This window comes from Marmota flaviventris, chromosome 17, assembly GCF_047511675.1.
Source record: "Marmota flaviventris isolate mMarFla1 chromosome 17, mMarFla1.hap1, whole genome shotgun sequence".
In the NCBI taxonomy this organism is placed as follows: Eukaryota; Metazoa; Chordata; class Mammalia; order Rodentia; family Sciuridae; genus Marmota; species Marmota flaviventris.
This window is the reverse complement of record NC_092514.1, coordinates 31147388-31153312: the sequence shown is the minus strand read 5'-3', so window position 1 is coordinate 31153312 and position 5925 is coordinate 31147388. Positions and strand designations below refer to the sequence as shown.

General features: G+C 54.0%; 1 pseudogene; it reads left to right on the top strand.

The window, feature by feature from the left end:
* Positions 1-1351: 1351 nt before the first annotated feature.
* On the top strand, positions 1352-5204 carry LOC139702499 (malignant fibrous histiocytoma-amplified sequence 1-like; annotated as a pseudogene).
* The last annotated feature ends 721 nt before the right edge of the window (positions 5205-5925 follow it).

Genomic DNA, 5925 nt, shown 5'->3' with positions numbered 1-5925 from the left:
GAAACAGAGACCAAAGAAAGAAAGATTGCTAAGAAAGAAGTACATGGGGAAATGGAGATGGGGGTCCACACAGGACAGCCGGATGATGCTGGAGTTGCCAAGGATGGTCATGGTGAATAAGAGGATCACAACCTACAGCTGGGGCCACTCAGAGATCCCCAGCAGAATGAAGCCCACTGGGAAGTTCTGGTCAGTCCTCCCTGTTGTTTTTGGCATCATGGTTCCAACATAATGATAAGCAAGTTTTTGTATACAAATTTTGTAGAAAGACTCTACTGTCATTTACTTGGAGAGGACAAGCATTGTTAGTTTGGACAACAGGATGCAATGGCTTTCCTATAAATATCTGTTGTTTAAACCAAAGGGGTTTTGCAGTACCTCTTGCAATTGCCCTGTAAAATCTGCAGCCCCAGAATTCCCAGTTGAATGGTCTCCTTAGAATACTTACATGCTCCTTCCAGATTGTATACTCAGGCATGTTTATATACATGGAATTAAAAGTTGAAAAAAAGTTTTGTCTTTCATTTATCTACATATTTTCCTCCAAAAGAAACAGATGTTTTGAGTTATTTGTTAATATGAATAGCAATTCATGGGATGGAGATTATCCCAGAACCAATAGTTATCTGCCCTCAGTATAATCTTCAGGAAGTGGGACTTTGGACTGTATATCATTTTCTGAGTGACCAAAGAAGTACCTTGGCATAGAAGACATATCAATGTTTAAAGAGTGCAAACTGGGTTGGGCACTGCTTCCTTTGCCTTCAGTGAATTAAATTAAGGAAACAGGCTTAGCAACCCCATCACTGTTCTTACCTGATGAATGACCACAACAACCACAGTCTCAGAGGATTCTGTTCCAGAAGAAAGAGGATGCTGGTATAGTAGCCCTGCAGCCTTTCAGCACAAAGCACTGACTTTCATAGAACTCGTGGGCCTGAAATCACGATCACTACTACCTGATTTTATCCCATATATGTCCATCATTGTAATCCTCAAAAACCAACTAGGCATAAAGAATAAATACCGAGCGCCGGGGACGCGGCGCTCGCGCTCCCGCCCGAGCCCCAGGGAAGCGGAGACAAGGAGGCGCCGCCGCCCCCTCCTCGCGGCGACTCCCCGGCCCTGCGCCCGCAGCATGCCGGCCGCGGAGCGGAGCGCTGCCCTCCTCCCGGAGCTCGTGGAGGCGACGACGCTGCCGGCCGCGGGGCCGCGGCTGCAAGGGTAGCGGGGCCGAAGTTGGGCACCCGGGCGCCGCAAGGCGGGCGGAGCGGGAGAAGCAGGCATCCTTCGCGGCGTGGCGGGCGGCGGCCCTGCTGCCCGGCGCGCCCATGGCCCTGGAGGACTGAGAATGCGATCTGCACTCCGCGCCGGCCTCCGCCTCCCCCCGCGCCGCGTGCTCGGCGCCCCCCAGAGCTGCTCGGGTCGCCGCCGCCCCTCAGCTGCGGGCGCCGAGCCACTAGCTGCGCTAGGACCCATAGCCGCTTGCCGCCGAGGGGCGGAGGCAAGGGAGGAGTGGGAGCGAGAGGGCCCGGGAGACGGGCGCCGGCCCAGGTGCAGCACGGCATGCAGCTGCGGGCTCCCGCGCCCGCGTGAGGGTGTCGGTCCCGGGCCCCGCCTTGGCTGGGAAGGACAGTGGCAACCTGAAGACGGTGAGGTTGTGGCTGGACGCCGCCCTTCGCGCCAGGAAGCTGAGGAGCAACCTGCGACAGCTAACCCTTAGCGCGGCTGGGGGCTGTCCCGGGGCCGGAGCCGGAGCGGATCCGCTCGAGTCCCCCGACGCTCCCCAGCTAGTGCTGCCAGCCAACATCGGGGACATTGAGGTGCTGAACCTGGGGAACAACGGCCTGGAGGAGGTGCCTGAAGGACTGGGGTCGGCGCTTGGCAGCCTACGCGTCCTGGTCCTGCGCAGGAACCGCTTTGCCCGGCTGCCCCCTGCGGTGGCCGAGCTGGGCCACCATCTCACGGAACTGGACGTGAGCCACAATGGGCTGACAGCCCTGGGCGCGGAGGTGGTGAGTGCCCTAAGGGAGCTGCGCAAGCTAAACCTCAGCCATAACCAGCTGCCTGCTCTGCCCTCCCAGCTGGGCGTCCTTGCCCACCTGGAGGAGCTGGATGTTAGCTTCAACCGACTGGCGCACCTGCCCGACTCACTCTCTTGCCTCTACCGCTTGCACACCCTCGATGTGGACCACAACCAGCTCACTGCCTTTCCCCGGCAACCGGCTGAAAGGCCTACCTGATGATATCAGTGCCCTGCGTGCCCTCAAGATCCTCTGGCTGAGTGGGGCCGAGCTTGGCACTCTGCCCATCGGCTTCTGCGAACTGACCAGTTTGGAGAGCCTCATGCTAGACAACAACCGGCTGCAGGATCTGCCCACCCAGTTCAGCCAGCTGCAAAGGCTCAAAATGCTCAATCTCTCTTCCAACCACTTTGAGGAGTTCCCTGCAGCTCTGCTGCCCCTGGCTGGTCTGGAGGAGCTTTACCTTAGTCGCCATCAGCTCACCTCAGTGCCATCCCTTATCTCGGGGCTGGGAAGGCTTCTCACTCTGTGGCTGGATAATAACCACATCTGATACCTGCGCGACTCCATTGTGGAACTGACCGGCCTGGAGGAGCTGGTGCTGCAAGGGAACCAGATGGCGGTGCTTCCTGACATCTTTGGCCAGCTCTCCCGTGTGGGATTGTGGAAGATCAAGGACAACCCACTGATACAGCCCCCTTACGAGGTCTGCATGAAGGGGATCCCCTACATCTCGGCCTACCAGAAGGAGCTGGCTCATTCCCAGCCAGCCGTGCAGCCCCGTCTCAAGCTGCTCCTGATGGGGCATAAGGCTGCAGGAAAGACCTTGCTCCGACACTGCCTCACCGAGGAGATAGCGGAGGGAAGCCATGCAGGAGGGGACAAACAGAAGAACTACCCACCTTCCCTTCCTGCCAGTAGCAAGGGTATTGAGGTGACCAGCTGGACAGCTGATGCCTCCAGGGGTCTGAGGTTCATCGTGTATGATTTAGCTGGTGATGAAAGCTATGAGGTGATCCAGCCCTTCTTCCTCTCCCCAGGAGCCCTGTATGTGCTGGTAGTCAACTTGGCCACCTATGAACCACGCCACTTTCCCAGTACTGTGGGCTCCTTCTTGCATCGGGTGGGGGCCCGGGTACCTCATGCTGTGGTGTGCATTGTGGGCACGCATGCAGACCTATGTGAGGAGCGGGAGCTGGAGGAGAAGTGTCTGGATATTCACCGCCAGATCGCCCTGCAGGAGAAGCACGATGCTGAGGGCCTGAGCCGTCTAGCCCAGGTGGTGGATGAGGCCTTGGCCCGGGACTTCGAGCTGCGCTCTGCCAGCCCCCATGCAGCCTACTATGGTGTTTCTGACAAGAACCTTCGGCGACGCAAGGCCCATTTCCAATACCTGCTCAACCACCGGCTGCAGATCCTCTCTCCGGTATTGCCTGTTAGCTGCAGGGACCCCCGCCAATTGCAGCGCCTTTGGGACAAGCTGCTTTCTGTAGCTGAGCACCGAGAAATCTTCCCCAACTTACATAGAGTCCTGCCTCGATCCTGGCAGGTGCTGGAGGAACTGCATTTCCAACCACCACAGGCACAACGACTTTGGCTAAGCTGGTGGGACTCTGCACGCCTGGGCCTGCAGGCAGGGCTGACCGAGGACCGACTGCAGAGTGCTCTTTCCTACTTGCATGAGAGTGGCAAGCTGCTCTACTTTGAGGATAGCCCGGCCCTCAAGGAGCACGTCTTCCACAACCTCACCCGCCTCATTGACATCCTCAATGTCTTTTTCCAGAGGGATGCTTCCTTGCTGCTGCATAAACTGCTACTAGGGACCAGTGGAGAGAGTGAGGGGGAGGGGGAAAGCTCCCCAGTGATGTCGCTGCCCACCCAGAGCCAGGACCTGCTCTGGGCCACCCAGCTCCATCACTATGTGGAGGGCTTTCTGCTGCATGGGCTCCTGCCAGCCCATGTCATTTGGTTCCTGCTTAAGCCTCATATCCAGGCTCAGCAGGACTTGCAGCTGCTGCTGGAGCTGCTGGAGAAGATGGGACTCTGTTACTGCCTCAATAAACCCAAGGGCAAGCCTTTGAATGGGTCCACAGCTTGGTACAAGTTCCCATGCTATGTGCAGAACGAGGTGCCCCATGCAGAGGCATGGATTAATGGGACCAACCTAGCGGGGCAGTCTTTTGTGGCTGAGCAGCTGCAGATTGAATATAGTTTTCCCTTTACCTTTCCACCTGGGTTGTTTGCACGCTACAGTATCCAGATCAACAGCCATGTGGTGCACAGGTCAGATGGTAAATTTCAGATCTTTGCATATAGAGGAAAAGTTCCTGTGGTGGTGAGTTACAGACCTGCCAAGGGGGTCCTGTAGCCAGATACCCTGTCCATTGCCAGCCATGCTTCATTACCAAATATATGGACCGAGTGGCAAGCCATCACCCCCTTGGTAGAGGAACTGAATGTCCTACTTCAGGAATGGCCTGGACTGCACTACACCGTGCACATCCTCTGTTCTAAGTGCCTTAAGAGGGGGTCACCCAATCCACACGCTTTCCCAGGGGAATTGCTGAGCCAGCCCAGACCAGAAGGAGTGGCAGAAATCATTTGCCCCAAGAACGGCAGCGAGCGAGTGAATGTTGCCTTGGTTTACCCACCTACGCCAACTGTGATCAGCCCCTGTTCCAAGAAGAACGTTGGTGAAAAGCACAGAAACCAGTGACTTGTGGACTGTGGGATTTCCATGGAGAAAATAGAGCATCACAACTCACCTGGGAACCCTCTGCACCTCCAAACACATGCTGGGCACTGGAGTGAAGAAGAGCTCAGGATGCTTCCAGAGGACCACCGCAGAGGTGTGGAGGGGGCGGAGGAAGGACAGAGAGAGCATGGAGCTAAAGTTTCACAACCGGAACCTCAGAACTGTGATCCTCCAAGGAGAGCGCTACTTGAAGAAAAGAAAAAAAAAAAAAGTCGAATGGCTTCTCAGGGATTTTGTTTTCCGTGCACATATAAGCCATAGTTACAGTACCGTGGCAGTATTTAGAGCACTCGGGTTTCAGTTCTGTTCAATGTGAAAGAGGAATCAACTGACATTCATTGCTGTTCCGTAACTAGTGTAAAATATGTATATGTTTATCTTTATTTTTATAATATGCAAATACATTTAAATTTATACAGTTTGAAGCTTCTAGCGTTAGTTAACACTGGGTGCAATATTTTGCATGAGAACTGTGCCAAGATGGGGCTGATTTCTTATTTTAGTATAAGACTTTTTTTTGTTGTTGTTCTTTTCTTTATTCTTTAATAGCCTTCTCAGATTTAAAAAAGAAAATAAAAAAGATGTCTGTGTATTTGTTAGCCCACGGATCTAGTGTTGCTTCGTAGATTGCCAGTCATCCACAGGATCCTTCAACATGCATTTCAGGCAGTGTCCCTTCCCATCTTTATCCAAGGTCCCTGCCTGTAAGTCACTGGGCATGGTGGCAGAAGCATTCCTTTTCCTTACCCACATATCATTAGTGTCGAGGCAGAGACGGGCGCTCTTCTGGAACAAAGAGTTCATGGAAAACCTCAGTTAGTGTAGCTTAAGATCATCGGGAGTCTGTTTTGAATCATGCAAGGGGCTCTGCTAATTATTACCTCTTCTGTCTAGAACAGGTCCAGAATTTAGCAGAGCACTTTGTAAGCCCTCCACATCTGGTCTGTGGGACCTTCGGGTAGTGAGCTTCCTACCTGGGGAGCATAATCCCACACTGGCTATTCATACAGAGCCTCTTGTAGGACAATCTACTGCCAAGAACTAGTAAACCGCTTGTTTTGAAATCTCCAGGAGGTAAAACTTAAAAAGCAAACTCTACCAATTGCTCTCTAGTCTCCTCCTAATTGGGGCCAAACAGCATATGCT